The sequence below is a fragment of the Haemorhous mexicanus genome, chromosome 2 (genome assembly GCF_027477595.1).
Source record: "Haemorhous mexicanus isolate bHaeMex1 chromosome 2, bHaeMex1.pri, whole genome shotgun sequence".
Taxonomy (NCBI): Eukaryota; Metazoa; Chordata; class Aves; order Passeriformes; family Fringillidae; genus Haemorhous; species Haemorhous mexicanus.
In genome coordinates, this window is record NC_082342.1 from 102,010,779 (window position 1) to 102,030,923 (window position 20,145).

The following is a 20,145-nucleotide window of genomic DNA, read 5'->3' on the forward strand; positions in this document are numbered from 1 at the left end:
ACACATGTACGTGCATGCACACACATAGACATATAAAAGCACCCTAGACCAAACTCTTCTTCTGTAGTCTCTTCCTGCTCTGCTCTCTAAAATGTAGTAGTTTCAAAGATTTTAACTGATATTCTGCGTTCTCATCAAATACAGTATTTGGCTAAGTGTTAAAGTGTCAGCTTGCCCTATTTCCTCTTCACAGAAGCATTCTTCACACCTGCAGCTTTCTTCTGTTTTTCATACCAGAAATACTTGCATCAGTCTTAAACCTTTGCCAAGTCACTGCTGACACATATTTCTCTAGCTCTTTATTTACAGTGTGGTTCTCTTTCTTGTTATGAAATGTCAGCATCTGTACTGGACAGGTTAATTTATTTGGAGAAGGTCATGACATCACTTAAAGAAACGCTAGGCCTTCAGCTGAGAAAAAGGTTTAACATAATCCTTACCTGTTATGATTATGCTTAAAGTAAGCTTGTTATAATGAAAACAGTATGTCAAACTGAATTAAATATTATCTCTGGTATAGGGAGGAATCTGGCCACATAAAAAATTTGGCACATGATGGTTTTTTTCTCTCTTCTGAGACAGAAATAAATATTGCAATAAACAGAAGACTGTTGCTTCAAATAATAAATTAAGGTAGTTGAGTAGGAGTGCATTAACTCTTTATTTGACACATTTACATTTCAGTAGATCTGATAATGCTGTTGTAGTTTTTGGCCCTTTAAATAAATGATAAATAATACTTACATTTAGTGCTGCTTTACATCACCTGATCATACTGAAATCAGTTTTGTGCAAAGAAACTCATAAATGGGTCTTCCACTTGAAGAATAGTAGAAGAAACTGTCCAATATAGGGGTGCTTGTTTTGGTCTAGCAAAGCTCATGGACCACATAGTGCTGTCCTAATTAGTCTCTGGTGTGCTGGAATGCTGAGCTTGTAATACCTTATTGCTTGTAACAAAACCATGGTGTTTAGGAGGTAGAAAATGCTGAATGTGTAGTCTGCATTTGTAATTCCACCAGGCATATAAACATAAATGTTCAGGTTCTTACTCTTTTTTGGATGCCTTGATGGCTTTCTCCTTTTGTTGAATAGTTATGAGTCTTTCTTAAATGAGTCTTTCTTAAATTGCCTTCATCTCCTTTGGTCATCAGGCTGCATTGCTAGGGACTGGTTGAGGTGTTTAATCTCTTAGGCGTTATAGGGTGAAAAAATGAGGTAGTAAATATGGTAGCCACTGCAGTTTATTCCTTGGCATGATTAAGCATATTGCAAGAAAAACCTCCTTGGATTTTTTTAATTTGTTGGTAACTAACTTGGTTTTTAAGTTTTTGCACTCTTGCTCTCTGAGTCATGGAGGAATAGTTATTTACACTTCATGTGTGAGAGGCAGTGAGAACTGAGGTGAGCTACTGCCTGTGTAGGCTTAGTGAGAAAAGGGGTGCCTGGAGGATGTTCATTGCTTTGGTCTTCAGACAATGCAAAAACGTCATTTTGGCAATCCCTAGCAGCAGTAGCTGTTCAAGATTCTCTGACCTTGTTGCTTTCCCAGAAAGGAAAAAAAAAAAATTGCAACAGGCTCACAGATATTTTCATTAACAATTAATTTCTGTATTACTAATTTGCATAGTAGTTCTGACACATAAAATATTACCCTTATTTGATAAGGCAGGGGTGCCTGATTTTGAGGTGTAGGGAAACTGTCTCATCATCCCTTGCCAGAAATTAAGTTTGTGTTCAGAGAAAGTTACACATTTGCCTATTGCATGTTATGTAAGGTCTCCTTTGAACTTGCTATGTGTGATATTTCTCAGGAGCACTGCAATAGTGTTGCTTTCCAGAATGCACCATCAGACAATGCAAATACTGTCAGTTCTCAAGATCCCAGTTTATGGGAATATGATATTTTCTGAAATATGTTATTGTAAAAATTATGATCAAGTGATGACAAAAATCAGTAAAGCTAGGGGATTTTCAAAGCAGGGACAAGTCTGAAACATCTCTGCTTCATTCTTCCTGTTGTGCACTGGTACTAGCTTCTGCTCAAACCTTAGGTCTAGTGTCAGTACTAATTCTTCTGAATTTATCTGACAGATTTATCTCTGTCAACCACAGGATTTGTATGTCATCTCATACTGTAGTTTCTGATGCCTGTACTTAACTGATTTGTTTCCTATCTGCCTCGTTCATCTTTTCATTTTTGGCAAACTGGATTTATCTTGTTTTTATGATTAAATGGAAGGAGTTGCTAAGGAATGAGATCTGGATCCTTTATTACATTTTAGCATTGTTCCTTGGAAACCTGATTATATCTTGCAAATTAGAGTAACATTTCAAAGGTAATAAATCTTGCATAGCTTGTTAAATATCCCATTTTTTACTTATAGATTTTTACTGAAGCAGAATAATGTTATTTCAAACTTTGCCAAGTGTGAAGTGTTCTGCTGTTGCTCAGTGTGTTCAGTAGTAACTAAACATTTGCCATGCTAGAACAGAATTACTTTGTCTCAAAGACTTTACATTCAGAGTATGGTTTTATAACTGTCAGTTAAATAATGGCTTTTTGCTAATAATATTTAAATATTTATCGCTTCTCAAACCATTGTGATAAAGCAAAGGAAGTACTTTTCTAGACAAATTCAAATCCATGTGTGTTAAGCCTCTGTTTATCTTCAATTTTCATCTACATGGCTGATACCTGGCTTTTGTTATTTGATGGGCTCTAAAATTTGGTTTTGTGTCTGATGCATTGAAAATGTGCAGCATATACATATATCCTGTTACTGCTGATAATTGGATTAGAGTCTTGCCAGTCATATTTGCTTTTAAGAGTTTATGGTATAGAACCATTTGCATTTATGGAATTATTTTAATTGGTGTTTCTAACTGGAAGTGTTCACAGTATGTGTGTGTGTGTGTGTGTGTGTTTTTTCCTCCTCTTCTGGCATCTGAATACCTTACAGCTTTACTCATGTGAGCAGCTTTCATTCATAAAGAATTTGACAGTCTCTGCTCTGAGATGTTTCTTGACATTTTTCAATATTTTTCTCTGATGAAAATCTTGTTGCTGATGACAATGAGACACTGAAATGGAGACAGTGCAGAGAGCTAACTGACCTAGTATCAGATGCCCTTGGGCACAATACATTTTCAGTCATCTCTAGATGAAAACTTTAAAAACAAGTGTATTGAGTTTTCTCTTCTAAAAAAATTCCCCCTCCTCCCCACCTCATTGCAGGTTTTGGCATCTTATCATCGGTATTGGTGCAACTGATCACTTTCGGAAGGAAAATATATTATGTGATTGCCTCTGACAGGACTTTCAGTGACTGAAAAGGACTGTTTCTTCAGCAAATCAAATTTTCAGTGATGCTTACTTAAAATATGTGCTTTTGATGGAAGCTAAAAGCAGTGATCAGGAATAACTGCACCTGTGGGCAAGGAGCAGGAGACCAAAGTGATGGATCAAAGGGTCCAGTTAGGAAGCTAGACCAAAAAAAAAAAAGAAGTGTATTTGGGGAGAAAATAGGAGTGAAACTATGAGTAAATAGAGCACTTAAGCATTTCCTATAAAGGAAATTCCTGCAATGATGCAGTGGGCCCAGGAGTACTTCCAAGCCAAGTGAGGTAGAAGCTGGGTTCATACACCTCCTGACCTGTATTAGGTGGGAACTTCACAGGCACCAGCTCTTTCACCTTAAATTCCACAGAGGGGACACCCTGGTGAAGGTGCTGGAGCTTTTGTGAGTGCAGTTGGTCCCCAGCATTATGACATATGGACAGTCACATTCTGCTGCTTGCTTACAGAAATGGGGGAATACATAATGTAACCTCTCCTTCTGGAGCTGTAGGGAGGTCGTGGTTTCTGGCACGCCTGGGCACAGCACTTGCTGCTGAGCTGCTGCAGTCCCTCCTCTGGGTTATTGGTCCAAAGGGGAGCCACTTGTGAGGATGGAACCAGAATGTCACCCCAGAATAAAACATTCCCCTGCTGGGCCAGCACTGGCAAGTGGAAAATTGGCGAAGTACAAAGAAGCAAGTAAACGAAGAATTTGGTTTTGGTCCACTGAGGGATCTAATATAGGTATTGCTCTCTGTACAGAAGCAAGCTTCTATCAGTTACCAAACCCAGATCTGACAGCAGCGTTTTTATAACTAAATCAGGACTTCCCAGTGTCATGTAGTGAAACTGAAAATTAAAACTGGGAGACATGCTACTTCTTCACTTGTTGGCTTTCTAAAAAGAAATGTGGTTTTATTACCTTTATTTTGTAATGTAAACTTCACTCCTTTGAATTATTTTTTAAATTTTTCAAATTAGTTGTAGTTCATGATAAGCATTATTCTTTCAAGTATTTTAAGATGAGTATGATTGATGTAAGGCATTGTCCTGCCAGTTGTACCTGGCTGGAGCAGCAGATGTACCATGTGCATAGTCAGGACTCCAGGCAGCAAACACCTCCTGTGCAGTGTCTGTAGTAATTGTAAGGCATGGTGGCCTAAGGTTTGCTTTAATTTATAGACATAGGGTGTGTTTCTCAGACAAGGCCATATAGTGAAAGGTTGGTGCCATGGGGACTCTCTGCTCTGGTTTCCTACATACTTCCATCTCTGCTCCTGGAGAATGCCAGAGTAGGAGAAGGCTGCCTTGTCAGCTTGTTAAAGGTGAGTGTTCCTGGGATTTAGACAGGGTCATCTTGCAGGTAGAATAGTTTCTAGCTGCCTATTTGCCTGGAAAATCTGTCCATTATATGTTATTTGAACTCATTATGAGGTCATATTTCATTTCAGCCCTGAAGGGCTGGCCATTTCAGTATCGCTCCTTTACTTTGGGGGATCGTGGGTATATTCTGTAGGCTCTCACTGTTCTCAAATTGTGTGCTGTTGGTCCATTGGTAGTTGCTAATTAGAGAAGATAGGTTGATAAACCTCATGTGTGTGTTTCAGTTTCCAAGACTCCGTGAACCCTCGGCATATACTCCATTACCAAAATAATTGAGAGCCTGCTCGCAGAGTGATGGGGTAGTACTATACTGGCTTTGTCAAGGCTTGTACTAGGAAAAGAAAGAAAAGGATTAAATGATGGAAAGAGGAAAACTCATTTCCTCCCCTTCTCCACTGTGGCTTCTTTTGGCTTATTTTTATGCCAAGGGCAAGAAAATTATTCATTTACGGACAATATTTACCTGCTTCTTTTAACCTCTGTTGCATAAGATGGCTAAATACAGGAATGCACATGCAATATTTATGTTGTTATGAGACACAGATATGCTCTTAACTTGGCCTGATCTGAAAACAAAAGCTCTTTTGGTCAGAATCACTAGCACTTTCATGAAGTCTATAATTATGCTACAGCCTGTAGTGTTAATGATGTTTACAAGTACCTCTCGTTTCCCTTTCCATTTGGGATTAAACTGGTTCTGTATAAACACATACTGTGTCTTGATCAACAATGTCACTGAAATATGTAAAGCAGTGCTCATTTCATGTATAGTGTTGACAGTACCACTTCTTTTATCTGTGAGGTTGCCTTTCTCAGAAAACTTTTGGTTCTTGATTCATGACCATTGTGACTGAATCTGCATTTTCTCTCCAGATACTTTCCTGGGCTCTACTTCTGTTCTGAAGAGCTGCTAGGAAATGAATGGCAATTCATTCAGTGTTTTGCAGGGCTCAACCACCTGCTGTCAGAGTAGGTCAGAGGATAAGCTGTGACTCATTGCAAGAGAGTTCATCTCAACTGGTGGCCTCAGTGAGACCTGAAGTCACTGGAGTTATGCAGCAGCTCTGGAGAGGGATTTAACAAAGACTTTATGCTGTACTGACAAAAATGTGTGGAAAGCTGAGCATAAGAAATCTTGGGAAATTCTCCATTTCTATTTGCCCAGTAAGATCTTAACCATGGTGCAAGCACCTTCTTTAAGGTGATCATCACCTTGTGGTTTCAAAACTGGTTATACTTTTCTGTCTTCTGTTTGACTTTTGCAGGCATAGTTAGAGTCTTGACTTTTGTGTTGCACAGAAGTCAGCTCACCTCTTCTTTCCTTCAAACTGCACAGGGTCAATGTGACTGTTAAATTGCAATTATTTTGATAAGGGCTGTTTTTGACAACGTGCAAAAAGACTTGCTGCAAAGAATAAAATGGCTTAAGATAGAAAAATAATTTAATTTGCTTGAACTTAAAAGGATAGACTACTTAGACCCCTGATTTCAATTTCTGTCTTACCTTTTTTCTAAGCACTTTCCTTTCTTCCTTTGTCTTTTCAAGGAGGGAAGTTAAAAGATGAGCATCCAAAGCTGGAGAAAGGGTATTAAAAATAGTGCTCTAAAATATTAAAAAGTTTTGAAAGAAGTATTTTAAATGAAAAAACCATCATGTCATTGGTGATTGCTTTTGCTCCAGTAAGTTTCCCTTGAAAAATTCCAGTGTTCTGGGTATGTTGAAATGCATGGGTAATTTGGAGTGGAGTCTTTCTGCTCTCTCATGTTTGCCTTTCCCCATCTGAAGAGGGTGTACCCCAGAACAATACAGTGACTCATTCCTTACTCTCTTTTGGTACTACAGCAGTCTCATCTCTTAATATTGTGCTGGGTGGAATTGACTCAGAGCAGTGTCTGACTGCTGGTCGCTGGTACGGGTCGTGTTTCAGGGAAATTGGAAGGCTCTCCTTTTTAATGCTCCCTGGGGGTATCTCCAGTTATTTACCAACATTTTCAGTGAACTTCATACCTGTAAGAAATGTTTTACTGTTAGTGCGTGGAGTCATAGCTCTTTCAGATAGCATGGGTTGTTTTATTGCTATATTGATATTTAGGATCATTGGGATGTAAACTTTATTTAGCATGCGTGATCGTCAGGAAGGCGTAGACGTCTTTAAGTAAATATTAGTATCTTGCATCATTTTCCTGTTGGTCTAAGCAGATAACATAATCTTTTCTGGCCTTTTTTTTTCTTTTTTTTTTTTTTAAGAGATATTTGACTCATATGTCAGGTAGCTGCAAATCAAAAATCTAATCCTGCAAAGCACGCAAGAAATTTTCAGAGATAAGGGTTTTTACTGACATGGAGATTGCTGAGGTGAACGGGGGTTTACTGCATATAATAAGAAATCTGTGAGTGGAATCATTGGCTCTTAGAAGTGTGAAGGTGTCTGACAATTGTCAGCTTTAAAATATTTTTTACCTTTATATAAAGAATTACTTCAATGAAAGCACTCCCATGTGTCTTATAAGAGAAAATAAGAATTCTCCAAAGTGTTTCTTTTAAAAGCCTTTCTCAGAGGTCTTACTATGCAGAATACTCCTCTTCTTGTATCTAGACCAATTTTCATAGGCTTTGATGAGGCAGTTTATTCTGATATGCGCCATAGGAGTCTATTAAATAAAATGTAGATTTAAATTACCTTAAAAAAAAATTCATTAGTAGGTCCTGCAGGAGTAATATAAAATTGTATCACAATAATGTTTTTTCTTCCACACTGATACTTTTTGCTTTTAATGACATTAGCCTAGTTTAATATTTGTTTGGCTCAGTAATAATATCAGGTATTTAGGTCCAGCCAATTCATATTAGGAGTTACTCAGTTTCTATGTAATGCAAATATTTCTACAGATCTTTCAACAGAACTGTAACTTTGTATCTCAACAACCAGCTTCATGTGCTAAATATAGGGTACTCTGTTCTGTGGAGAGTGCCCTGTACTTTGAGTGTATTTCCTTGTACTCAGCTGGGTTGTGTTCCTAAGAAACTCAGTCTGCTTGGTGTGGAGGTTCAGCATGGTTTGGTTTCAAACTCTGGGTGTGGGCAGCCTTGCCAAGTGTCACCTGTGACAACCTGGAACCAGTGGTGCCTCGCTGTAAATGATGGTGTCCCACAAGGTTCACTGCTGTTTAACTTGTTCTTCAGTGGCTTGGATGAAGGGGAGATGCCTCCTCAGCAGGTTCACTGAGGGCACAAAGCTGAGAGGAGTGGCCAATACCCCAGGGTGCTGTGCAGCCCTTCAGAAGGACCTCGACAGAGTGGAGGGATGGGCAGGGAAGAACTGTCTGGAATTCAGCAAAGGCAGGTCCTGCACATGGGGAGGAACAATCTTCTCCACCAGTACAGACTGGGAGTGACCTTCTGAAAAGCCACTCTGTGGAGAAGGACCTGGGGGTGCTGGTGGACAACCATCTGTCCATGAGCCAGCAGTGTGTCCTTGTGGACAAGAAGGTCCATGGGATCCTGGGGTGCATTAGGGAGAGCACTGCCAGCAGGGAGGTGATCCTGCCCTCTGCTCAGCCCTGGTGAGGCCACATCTGGAGTGCTGTGTCCAGTTCTGGGCTCCTCAGCACAGGAGAGATGCAGAGCTCCTGGAGTTGGTCCAATGGAGGGCAACAAAGATGATTAAGGGACAGGAGTCTCTCATGAGGAAAGGCTGAGAGGGTTGGATTTGTTCAGTCTTAAGGAGAGACATTTGAGAGGGGACCTAAACAATGTCTATCAGTATCTGCAGGGAGGTGTCAAGAGGGTGGAGCCAGGCTCTGCTTGGTGGTGCCAAGTAGTAGGACAAGAGGCAGTGGGCAAAAACTGAAGCGCAGGAGTTCCACCTGAACATGAAGAACTTCTTTACTGTGCAAGTGACCACATACTGGAACAGGTTGCCCAGAGAGGTTGTGGAGTCTTCATCATGGGAGACATTCAAGAACCATCTGGACATAATCCTGTTGAATCAGATGTTCCTACCAGTGGTCCCTTCCAACCCTACCCATTCTGTGATGAATTTACTTGATAACACTGAATAATTCCTCTAGGATGTCATAAAAGTCCTAAAAATGATGGGAGATCTAGTAGATAGTCCACTGCTCAGTGTCTGAGTGGCCAGCTGGTTACTTTGTGTGGAGAACTTCAGTGGGTCTTTGTGGAATGAGTAGTATTAGGAAATTTTAATTGCTGTGCTGCTCCTTTGATGCAAAATTCAAGAGAGTAAACTGAAGGAAGTAATTTTGGTCTTGTGTGTTTTGCTTTTGATCTTCTGAATAAATTTAAGTTTACTGTAAATTTTCAAAGTTAGGAAACTCAAGCCAAAATCATTACTGAAGTCATGTCCTTAGCAAACCTGGTAAAATACCACTCATAAAAGTTTTGAATGCTCCTCCTGTAGTTTCTTTCTTCCTTTTTATGGCCATATTGTTTCTGGTTTGCAGGTTATTATCCCACCTGGCATCTGCATATGCTGAGACCTTGTCCTGTGTTAGATTTGTACTTTCACATCATATGTGTATATGCACACTGCATTTACAAAATACATTAATTGCAGGATACTCTTCAGTGTTACAAAGGAGTGTGCTGTAGGTAAACATATGTTTAGGAGCTTTAGATTCCCTGGATTTGAAGGGCATTAGGCTTGCTAATGTGGGCATAGGCTCTGTGCTGAGCTTATGCTTTTTTTTTTTTTTTTTTGGACAATTTGGATATAGAATTAAAAAGTAAAGTTGCAAGGTTAGTCAGAAGGACTGAGTGGGACCTAGTGACTAGAAATGGAAGTATTGATCAGAATTTGTCCAAGTGTGTTGTGGTTTGAAAAACCTCTTTCTTTCATGCTAACATCAAAAACACTGCTCAGAGATAGATAATTCAGTATTCTTGAGACCGAAAAACCTCTTTCTTTCATGCTAACATCAAAAACACTGCTCAGAGATAGATAATTCAGTATTCTTGAGACATTAATTGAAAGATCAAGCACCAAAAGGCAGCAGTGCAAACTTCCTTAATTTAGTCTCATAACTGTGTATTATCCCTGGGCCAGTAAGGGTAATTTACTGTAAATCACTGTGATTCTTGTCCTTCCTGATAACACCATATCACATTGTCAGTTTGAAATACTGCCTGCTCATTTTTGCTTGCAAACCATGATGCTTCTTTTTTGTACTTATACATACAAAGATCCCAGAATTTGTATACATGCAAACTGTATGCCTTATTTACAAATGTATCTTGACAAATATATTTTCCAATTAGGAATGTAAGTGTATTTCACTGATGGGACTTTATATACATTTGTGTTCAGATAGAAGTAAATTTTGAATTCTTCTGGATATGCTGCTAGTTTTCTGCATGGATATTCCATATTAGAAGTTAAAAGTAGTATCTGTCAGTATGGATAATTAGTAGTATCTGTTGCATGGATACTGAAATTTTGATATATAAATATCATGTACATAGATCCCAACCGCAAACACCAGGAAATATTTGTGCTGGTTTGCAAATTCCTTACTTTTTGTCAGTATAAGTCAAGCATGCACTCAGTCAAAAGTATGTGTATTTTATATTCCAGGTGTCATGGACCAGGAACCTCACCAGAATTGTGCCTGATATTTATCTGCAATTTCAGGGAAGCATAACCTTTTCCATTATCAAAGGGCCAAATTGATACATTCAGATCCTGCTAATGAGCACAGAGGATAGAAAACCATCTTTGCAAGCTAGGACAAATTACACTAATGCAGTTCAATAGAATGCTGAGTGGTGCTGCAGTTTTGTATGAGATGGGTCATGATCAGCCTCGGGAGAACTGGGTGTAGGATGGATTTTCATCACTTCTGTTGTAAAATGAAACCTAAGCCAGCATGGACAGGTTTTCCCCTCACTGCTGCTGGGCAGTGAGGTAGCTGTGAAGAGTATCTACCTCTTCTTGTAGCTGACTCAGCTCAGCTGGCCAGCAGTAACATGCTGGGTCATGCCAATTCAGTTGCTTCTGGTCCATACCTTCCTCTAGCGATGCATGAAAGTGCTTTGAAAACATAAATATCTGGAAGGTACATATTTCATCTGTGGAAGCAATGTAAAGAGTTGTCTACAGTTTCTCTGAGGTAGTGTACAGCTGCAGTATTTAATTTTATAAACATTGAATTCTACACCATGGGCTATTAGCAGAAGTTATCCTGTCTGCCTTAGCTATTTCTGAGCTGTTTCCAGTACCAGCAGTGGGTTACTCTGTGAAGCTGGATCTAAACAGGAAATGGTTAAGGTATATATGTGATAATGAGTGAAAAAGAGAAACCAAGTTTGAGTGTAGCTAAGATATTTATTTTCTGAGAAGGTGGTGTTCTGCTTGACTAGAATGCTTGCTTTATTTATAGAAAAAAGCTCCCATGTCCTTAGCTCACAGGACAGTTCTGGCTCTGCTAGTTGCTTGGTAGAAAAAATACTTTTTGGAATGTGACTGCAAAGCATTCATGGCATTTCTTGGCAAATAAGAGATCCTGAGCATTAAGGGAAAGTAGTTTTTGTTTTGTCTAGTTCTAATAATGTTCATATTTTGGGCAAACTTTCCACAAATACAGGATTTTTGGGAGTATTTGATTGTAATAGTGAAACTAACACTATGATGTGAGTAGCCAAAACCTCCTGACTTGCGTAGGTGCCGCAAAGCTCTTTGGTACCAACCCCTTAGTCCTTTTGTCCGTGATGATTCTTTGACTTTGTGCTCCTGCATTTTTAGGTTTTCTATGCCTTTTTCTTGTGAAACCAGGAGACTGACACTTCCAGTATGATCTAAACTTTTGAACAAAAAGAGCATTCAAATTATAAATTCAGAATCCTGTACACATTTTTCAGGAGACTATTTCAGTGCTGATGTGAGCTTCTGCGGACGTGGTTATCACAGGGCAGCTTTTGCTCTGGCAGCTAAGAGCAAGTATGTGTGAGAGGAGGTGGCCTAGCACCTAGTGACTTGTCTGGATGGAATTGCCACAAAAAGGCACTTTCAGCTGGCTGAGGTCAGAGAGGTGGAGGTTTGGCCTTTCTGGGTATCTTCTGTGTGGCTGCTCGGCAGGCTGGTGTGGTAGACAAGTGGCCATGTAGAACCATCCATTTGGAAATGATTTTTGAGTGCAAGCACAAGCATTTGGTGTGGAGTATGGGAGTGCTTGTTGCTGTGCACTGTGTAGTTCATCTGCTTGCTGCTGGAGTTCAGAGGTGTATATTTAGGGTTAAGAACCTGAAAGTCTCAGTTGCTAATTCAGCTCTGCAAGCCCTCAGTGCCTTGTCTGAGACAGGTCACACTTATCTTTACCTCAATATGCAAATATCTAAACTGAGAAGAACATCTGTTAAGATCATAGGATGTTGTATAGATGATTTAATGGTTGTAGCAGTCTGAATTAGGTAAAGTGCTGTGATAATGCCACTAAGATGGCTCTAAGCCACCATTGTGATGCTGCTGTGAGTCTAATGTGCTTCTGCAGTGCATTAGCCATGATACTTTTGTAGAGAGAGAGAGAAATGCTAATAGCATTTCCTAAAGCCTTCCTGAGACCTCATTTGTAATGTTGTGTCCAATGATCCTTTGCAGTGAGCAGAAAGATGGACTTGGATTGGAGCAGGTGTGAAGACAGTTGAGTAAGCTGCACAGGAGATTTATTCTGGAATGACAGTAGAAAGTTAAGTTATGAGATGAGTCTTTGGATTTGAAGTATTGAGGTCTCCAAGGGGTCTGAAGGGGGACTGAAACTGCTTCTTTTGATTGTATTTATTTGACATTAACAACATGCTTCAGTCTTTCCAGTGGTTGCTAGTGGGTAAGAGAAGCGTGCTTTTTCTGCTTTTCTTCCAAAGCTTTTAATAACCCTTTAATAACAATGTATTTTACTTGTCCTGTTCTAGTCCTCACCTTCTAACATTCATCATGGAACCAATTACTGGATCTGGGGTCAGAAATGAATGGATCCCCTCAGGAAAGGGAACATACAATAGATATTTTTGTTCTTTTTTTGTTGTGTTAAACACAGTCCACTTACCGTGATCATTTAGGAGAAGTTGCTACTTAGCAATTACTAAAAACATGCAGCTATTACAAAGACATAGAAAATAGCAAGTTGTAAAGCTGTAGTACAATTGTAGCCTTTCCTATAGCTGTTTTGCCTTTTTGTAGGGTATTGAGAAGCAGCTTTTGGGGTTTAGGTACACAGTGGAAACTGCAGAGCTGAACATTCATCGTGTGGTTGCCTGCAGTTGCACGTTCATCCTGAAAGGGTCATCCCGTGTCTCTGAGCTGTGCTGAGACACAGTGGAGTGCTGGGTTGGTGGTCCAGTGGAGCTGTAGCATTCTTTCTGCTACTGAAACTGTACTGTTTGGTTTCAGTAATTTGCCACCTCCTGTAGCCCAGAAGAAGTTTCTCAGTAATTTGCCACCTCCTGTAGCCCAGAAGAACCGTTCTCAGTGATGTCTTGCAGTTTGGTTATCAGTCTGCCTTTGCATTTTTGGCCTTTCTGTGAGAAAGTAGACTTGCAGGGAAGTCAGCATGTCATCAATGACCTCAGATTCAGGGAGGGACCTACAGAAGCAAAATGAGATGTGAAATTCTTTCAAAAGCTCTAAATTTGGTATTAGGTAACCAGAATGTGGGCACGAAGCAAAGAAAAATAAGTGCTTCCATTAGGTTGTCTTGTTTTTTTTCAGAAAGCTGCAGCCTGAGAGGAGCATAGTATTTATAACATATTCATGGCATAGCTGCTTCCTGGTAAGTGTGCAACAGGAGGAAGTGTTGTTCTTAAATTAGTAAGTGAAAAAGTGGCTGATAAGGATGGGCTACAGATTTCTAGATTTTATTCCTGACAGGATTTAAAGAGAAGGTTTCTTTTCAGTGTCTAATTGGAGGACCAGATAAAAAAGTAATATATAACTTCCTGGTGTTGATAGGCTCAGGCCACCACCAGACATTCAGTTGGCTGTGAAAAGGCTCTATGCTTTATGGGATTATTGTCATTAAAAAATGTCTTAGGGAATGGCTATAATGTAAGCCTGGGTCTTTGTAACATACCATGTTGGGCAGTGGTGTATCTCAAGGAAGAGAACTAGTAAAGTAGGATATTGTTCCTGCTTCTACTAGTAACTTGCCATGTGGTTTTACACATATTTCAAAAGGAGACAAATAACTTTGAGTAGATCATTAATGTTATAATTGAGGCCAGTTGAATGTCACTTTTATATTTGTACCATAAAAAAGTAGTGGCTCCCATTCAGGATGAATTCTCTTTCAAAAATGAACTGAGTTCAGAAGACTCTACTTCTGCTTGTCTGACTGAATGTAACAGCAAATCTTTCAAAAATTCTGGCCATAACATTTACATTAAACTGTTAAAATGGATCTGACTTATAATTTACTATGAGATCAAACACAAAAAATGAGCTAGAGATTATGTTTTAATTGAAGGGACCTATACTGTGGAAAATTTCTTTCTGTTCAACACCTTATGGATCATGAATCTGAGTGGAAGAATGCACTGAAACCTTTCATGGAGAGTTGTGTGACAGCAACTGTTTATATTTAAACATCTCTATTACTTTCTAGCAATGCCCTTCACAATGAATTCCTGTAATTAGTGGTTCCTGAAAGTATCAACACCTCCTCTTTCTCTCACCTCTCTGAAGTGTGAAGCTCAAGGATGAAAGAAATGTTAACTATATTGGCTGTAGGCTGTATAAAGTATAATCCCAGAATGTTCTAGGACTTACCTGTGTGACCAAGTTAACTGGCGCCAGCCAGACTGTGACAGCTATAGTGATGATGCTAAAATCTGCTTGCTTTATAAAGAGGGATGTTCTGAGGTGAGCTGGGATTCTTCTGGATAAAGATTGTTAAGCAAAAAACCTTTTTATTGCCAAACCCTCCCCACCAGACCCTTTCGTGGAAGATTTAAACTAGTTCATTGTATGATTCTGTCACCATTAAAATGGTAAATTTTCCATGTCAGGACACCATTAGATAGTAGGAATCATTATTTTCCTTCTTCTTGCAGGCTCTGGGGAGGCACAGGCACTTTAGATTTTGATGAGGTGGGGAAAGGGGTGATTCTTGTCTTGGTACTTGTGGTTTTTGGCGGGGAAATGATGGACCTTCATTTGTCAATTATTGTCTCGAGCTTTCTGGCAAGGACCTATGTGTGGGTGTGAACTAAGTGTATTTTTCATGTCACTGGTGATGGAAACTAGAATATAAACACCGTGGTACAAGGGATGCCAGGAACTTGTGAGGAAGGGAAAAAAATCAGAGTAAAAAGATGTCCAAAAATAAAAGGAGACAAGTAGTTAGAGTTGTTCTATGGCTTTATGATCAGTTTACCAGTGATTTTTTTTTTTTTTTTTTGTATTTTGAGAGGTTTCATGTTGTGTATGTATTGGTTTTTTTGTTCTTTATTTAATTCAGAATCAATCTACTACTAATAGCTGTGTTAATAATTTCCTGTTATCCTAGCTAGCAAACCCATTTGACTATACTGATTAATAGGATACCCAGAGTGCCAACTTTGGAGTAATGCCTCAGATCACAAGTGATAATTAGCTTCTGTATGAGTTGTAGTCATTGCATTAGTTAGGTTTTGAAGCCCAGTTCCCAGAGCATGATTCATATTGACTGTCCTCCTTTCTCCATGGGAAGTGACAGTGGTGAATTTCCTGGGTTAGGCAATTCTAGGGATGGGAGTCAGGATAACTAAATCTCTTTCTGCCTTCAACACCAGCAGGAAATATAAGAAGTGGAATAACAAGCAGTTCTATGAATTAAATATATTCATGTGACTGTTTGAGACCTCTTCAGAAGAAATAAGAAAAAATACCATCTTGCATTATTCTAACACATATGTTTCAATGTTGAGTGCTAATCAGCAAGATCCAAGTATTTTGAACACTTTTATTTCCCTGTTGCATTTGGGATCAAATAAAGATAATTAGACACCACTTTAGCATGAATGTGTGCTTAACTCAGTGTGGCTCAACAGAGGAATGGGTGATTTATTTGTAAATACTATGTTCATTAATGATATTAAATTTATACTTAACTTTTTTTATGTTGGGCACAAAAAAAGGTGGTGGGAAGGTTATGTTGTTGTAGTGTACCTAAATATTTTTGATAATTTGCTATTTAAATATTAAAAAGTAACTATTCTGCAGGATTTTTTTCAGTTAAATCAGGGAGGTACTTTTTCTTTTTAGATTCAATATTGGAAGAACCAAAACGTAATAGAAATTTCTCTTCAGCAGAAAACTTCTAGCATGGAATCATTCATCTGTACTCATTAAGTAAAGTATGCTCTTAATAAATGGCCACAGTAGCAGTAATGCAGTCGTGGCATAGGAGGAGTCTGTCCATAATCCAGGAGTGCAGCACAGGGTGGTATCCACCCACCTGGGGGGCAGCTCCATGGAAAGGGAGTGGGTGTTCTGGTGGGCAGTGGGTTCCAGGTGAGAGAACAGTGCTGCTGTGGCAAGGGATGCCAGCAGGATGCTGGGCTGCAGCAACAGGGGAATCACCAGCAGAGATAAGGTAAAAGTCATTGTCCCACTCTACTCTGTGCTTGCCAGGCCACAGCTGGAGTGCTGTGCTCACTTCTGGTCCCTGCTGTGCAAAAACCTGAGGACAGGCTGGGCTGGGTCCAGAGAGGGGCCACAAGGATGAGCAAAAGTCTGAGGACCTGCCATGTGAGAAAAGGCTGAGAGAATGGAGTTTGTCCAGCCTTGTGCAAAGAAGGCTCAGTGGCTACAGGGATCCTTTTTACAAGGAATGCTAGGGAAAAGATGGAGGATAATGATTAAAAGTTACTCTTGGTGAGGTGCTGATTTTCATAATGGGAACAATCAGCTGTAGGAATAATATTCCCAGGGAAGCTGTGGATTCCTCAGCATTGGACTTCTAAGATTTGTCTGGACAGGATGCTGGGCCATCTTACCTAGACTGTGGTTCTGCCCTGGAAGGTTGGATCAGACAGTTCAAGAGGTCACTTCCAACCTGGTATTCTGTAGTATTCTAAAATAATCTTAAATTCAGCCTAAGTGCTCTTAACCCACCCACACACCAAAGGCTGGGAAGTTTGAGACAGAATAGGAAGATGTCTTTGGTTAGCTCATTCTTTCTGGCAAAAATAGATGAAGGTATGCTGCAGTCTACTTTCTTCTGTAGAATAATATTAAGAACACTTATCCTTGGTAAATAGTGCCAAGAAAACCCTGTTTTTAATTAAAACCCCTTTTCCCCTCCCCCACAGTACTTAATATATTTGACTGAATCAAGGGCTGTTTTCTCTTAGGAAAAAATGTTTTAAAGAAGTATACGTAACTTGCTGTTAACTTAGATGTAGATAGAGTTTAGGTTGAGACTTAGACTCTAAGTAACTTTATTGTGGTTCATTGTAGAAGGATTTTGTTTTTAACTTTAAAAGAGTGGATTGTGTTAATCTAACAGCAAGACAGAAGTAGCTACAGTCCACAAAGCCTTCGTACAGCTGCCTTGACATCTAAATGTATAGGTGTCTGTAGCGAGGTATTTAAATGCCTAAAATTCTATTTCTGCACTGCTGCTTTGGCTTTTCTTCTGCCCCAGTTCTTCTGGGATCCTGAAATTAAGTGTTCCTGCTCATTAGCCCTTGTACAGATCTCTTTAGCACCCGTCATTAGAAGTGAGTTCTGCACAAAGCGTAGCAGCCGTGGCTGCGGCATGCTAATCACAAAGACTGCATAGGAACCAGGAAAACACATGGAGTTAGTTGTTGAGAAGAAATTTGGAAACTGCCAGGGCAAGAGGGAAGCACAGGGAAGTGAGTGGCGGAGTAAAGAAGTGGGAAAAACATTGGCAGGTGAAAAGTGATATGGAAACGTGAACAGATCTGTGAAGGGTGCAGAAAGCTGAGAGATGGAAAGGAATGCTGGTACAGGAGAGCTGGAAGCTAATGGGACTCTGCTTACAGGGTGGGAGCAGTGTATTGTATAATGAGGTGGTTGAGAATGAAGTGGTCACTGGAAGGAGGCAGAGAGGCAGGACTGGGATCCCAAATAGGAAACTGAGCCTAAGGACAAGAGTGGATAGGGCAGTAGTGCATGTCCACAGGATTGGCAATAATAAGGCTTGGATGAGAAGTTTTGAGGAAGACTGAATATCTGTATTGAGCAAGATGGAGCTTCTCCATTTCAATGGCTACTGTCTTAAAAAAACAAGCTCAGAAAGCTGCCTTGAGTAAAGAGCTACAATGAGTAAGTCCTGCAAAGCTGGGAAGGCACAGAATTAAGATTGCATAAAATATGTTAACTGAGCTCCCCTGGACATTTGCATTATGATCTCAGAACTTTATGGTCTTTCCAAGTGGAACAGATGTGTATGAAGACTGCAGCAAAGGACAGGATTCTGGAAATCTGCTTTTATTTGTTGTAGAAACCCTAAGACAGATAGCGAATGGGGCAGCTCACAAGTGAGGGGAGATGTGTGTCACCTTAATTAGGAAACTAGGTGGATACAGTTTCTCCAGGAAATTAGTTAAGGTATTTTAGAAAGCTAAATACTCTGAAAAAATGAGTTTTAGGAACCTGGTTGAACAGCAAAGTTTGTAATGCTCCTGATTCTGAAGTTTTCTTGTCTCTGGGATCAGATGATGCCCTTGGCAGGGGTGTGTTGTTACCTGGCGTTCTCAGTCCAAGAATGGGCATTTCAGTCCTCAGAGTGCTGTTCTGGACAGCACAGGGTCACCTGGAGCAGTGAGTGTGTAGAGCTGTGCTGTGACCATGTGGAATGCAGCCACTGGCTAGAGTTTCACAACTCTCTTCTAGCTACTGTATTCACTGAATGCGGTTGGGGTTCTGTGGAAAAAAAACCTGTGTGTTGTCACCTAATACAAAATCAGACAAACTAGATTTGAAAAAGGGTGCCCAATTAACTGCAAATCCTTGGGAAAAAAAAAACCAGAAAAAAACTTCTGAAGAGCTTACCTTAAAAATTTGTTAGTTTCCATGTCATTGGATGATATCTATCTTATATTAGGATTTTATTTAGGGTGTTGATGTGTGTATACAGCTTGTTGGCTTCTGTTTCTTTAAATGGCATGCTTTCCGTACATTTCTTGTGGGAAAATATGTGCAAAAAATCTAGGAAGTATGGTTACAGTCAGTTTTTTAATTTCTGTTGACTTCTGGTAAAATCTTATTTGAAAAATTGTACCTTGCTTAATTTCCCAGTTATATATTTACTTGCATGATGGAGAAGACAAAAAATGATTTTCTTTTGATCTGATGTAATTGGAGCTGTATTTTAGGGGAGCTAATTCAATCTTATCTGATTATATCCTTACCATGGTCAAAAGTAAGGCTGCAATTGCTATTTAAGGAGACTGGTTACAGAGGTTGTGTCATATCAAATACATTGCTTTTCTACTCTCTTACTGTTAAATGGGCTGCTCTAAATTAGATGGTCTAATTCTGGAAAATTTGAATATGTGCAGGTGGACTTTTGTGTCAGCAAAGCCACACTTATTTAATTGGCGCTCCATATGTCTGCAAAAAATTGGTTCCATATGGTTGAATGGCACATTTTGAAAATGTTTTTTTAATTCATACTAGTGCCAGGAGAAAGAATAGCTATTTTTTGAGCTCCTTGACTAAGTGACAGTGCACCTGTACACGAACCTTCTTTCAATTTTTGAAGCAGTAATTGAATATGTAGGATTTGCTTGTCACATGTTAACAGCTTTAAGGTAGTTTAAATATATGGCTAACAAAGGCTTAACTGTGTGCTCTGTGTTTATACTCCTAAAAACAAGTGATGAAATATACCTAAACCATCCAATCCCACCATCTATTAGGTTGAATTTACATGAGTTTTCTTACAGAAAACTCTTTCATTTAGGGTCATGGTAAATCTACATATATATATATACTGGTCAAATAAAACCAATTTTTTTACATGGGGAAAACAGCTTTGAGTTTGCTTCAGGTTAACCATATTGATGGGAAATAATCCTGTGAGAAAAACTGGAGATCTGAATTTTTAAATTGGGACCATAAAAGTTGATATAATCAAGACATGAGCTTATGAGGAGTAATGTAAATTAATTTTTTATTTGTTTCTTTTTATTGTGCACAGGTTCCTAAGGATAAAACTGGCCTGAAGGGAAAATCTGGGGCAAACTGGGGACCTTGACTGTTCTTGCACCTGAGTAAGTGAATACTTAGTGGAAATCAGCTTTACAAAATGTTAAGACTTTGAAATATTTTTCAGCATCTCCATGCCTAATTGCAGTTGTAGCTTTAGACAATACTTTGGCTTTTGAATTGACAAAGACCAGAAGTGGTAGGGTACCTGCAAGGGAGGGAATGTGCTGTAGAGCCTTCAGTGCTTTGCAG

The 20,145-nt window shown here is 39.4% G+C and overlaps 1 protein-coding gene across 2 annotated transcripts in view; it reads left to right on the plus strand.

The window, feature by feature from the left end:
• The window catches only part of TBL1X (transducin beta like 1 X-linked), a 193,346-nt gene that overhangs the window by 35,063 nt on the left and 138,138 nt on the right, over positions 1 to 20,145 (plus strand). For both annotated transcript variants that reach the window (XM_059839727.1, XM_059839728.1), the window contains exon 2: positions 19,886 to 19,958. The gene's annotated coding sequence lies outside the window, so the exon portion shown is untranslated. The remainder of the gene's footprint in view (positions 1 to 19,885; positions 19,959 to 20,145) is intronic.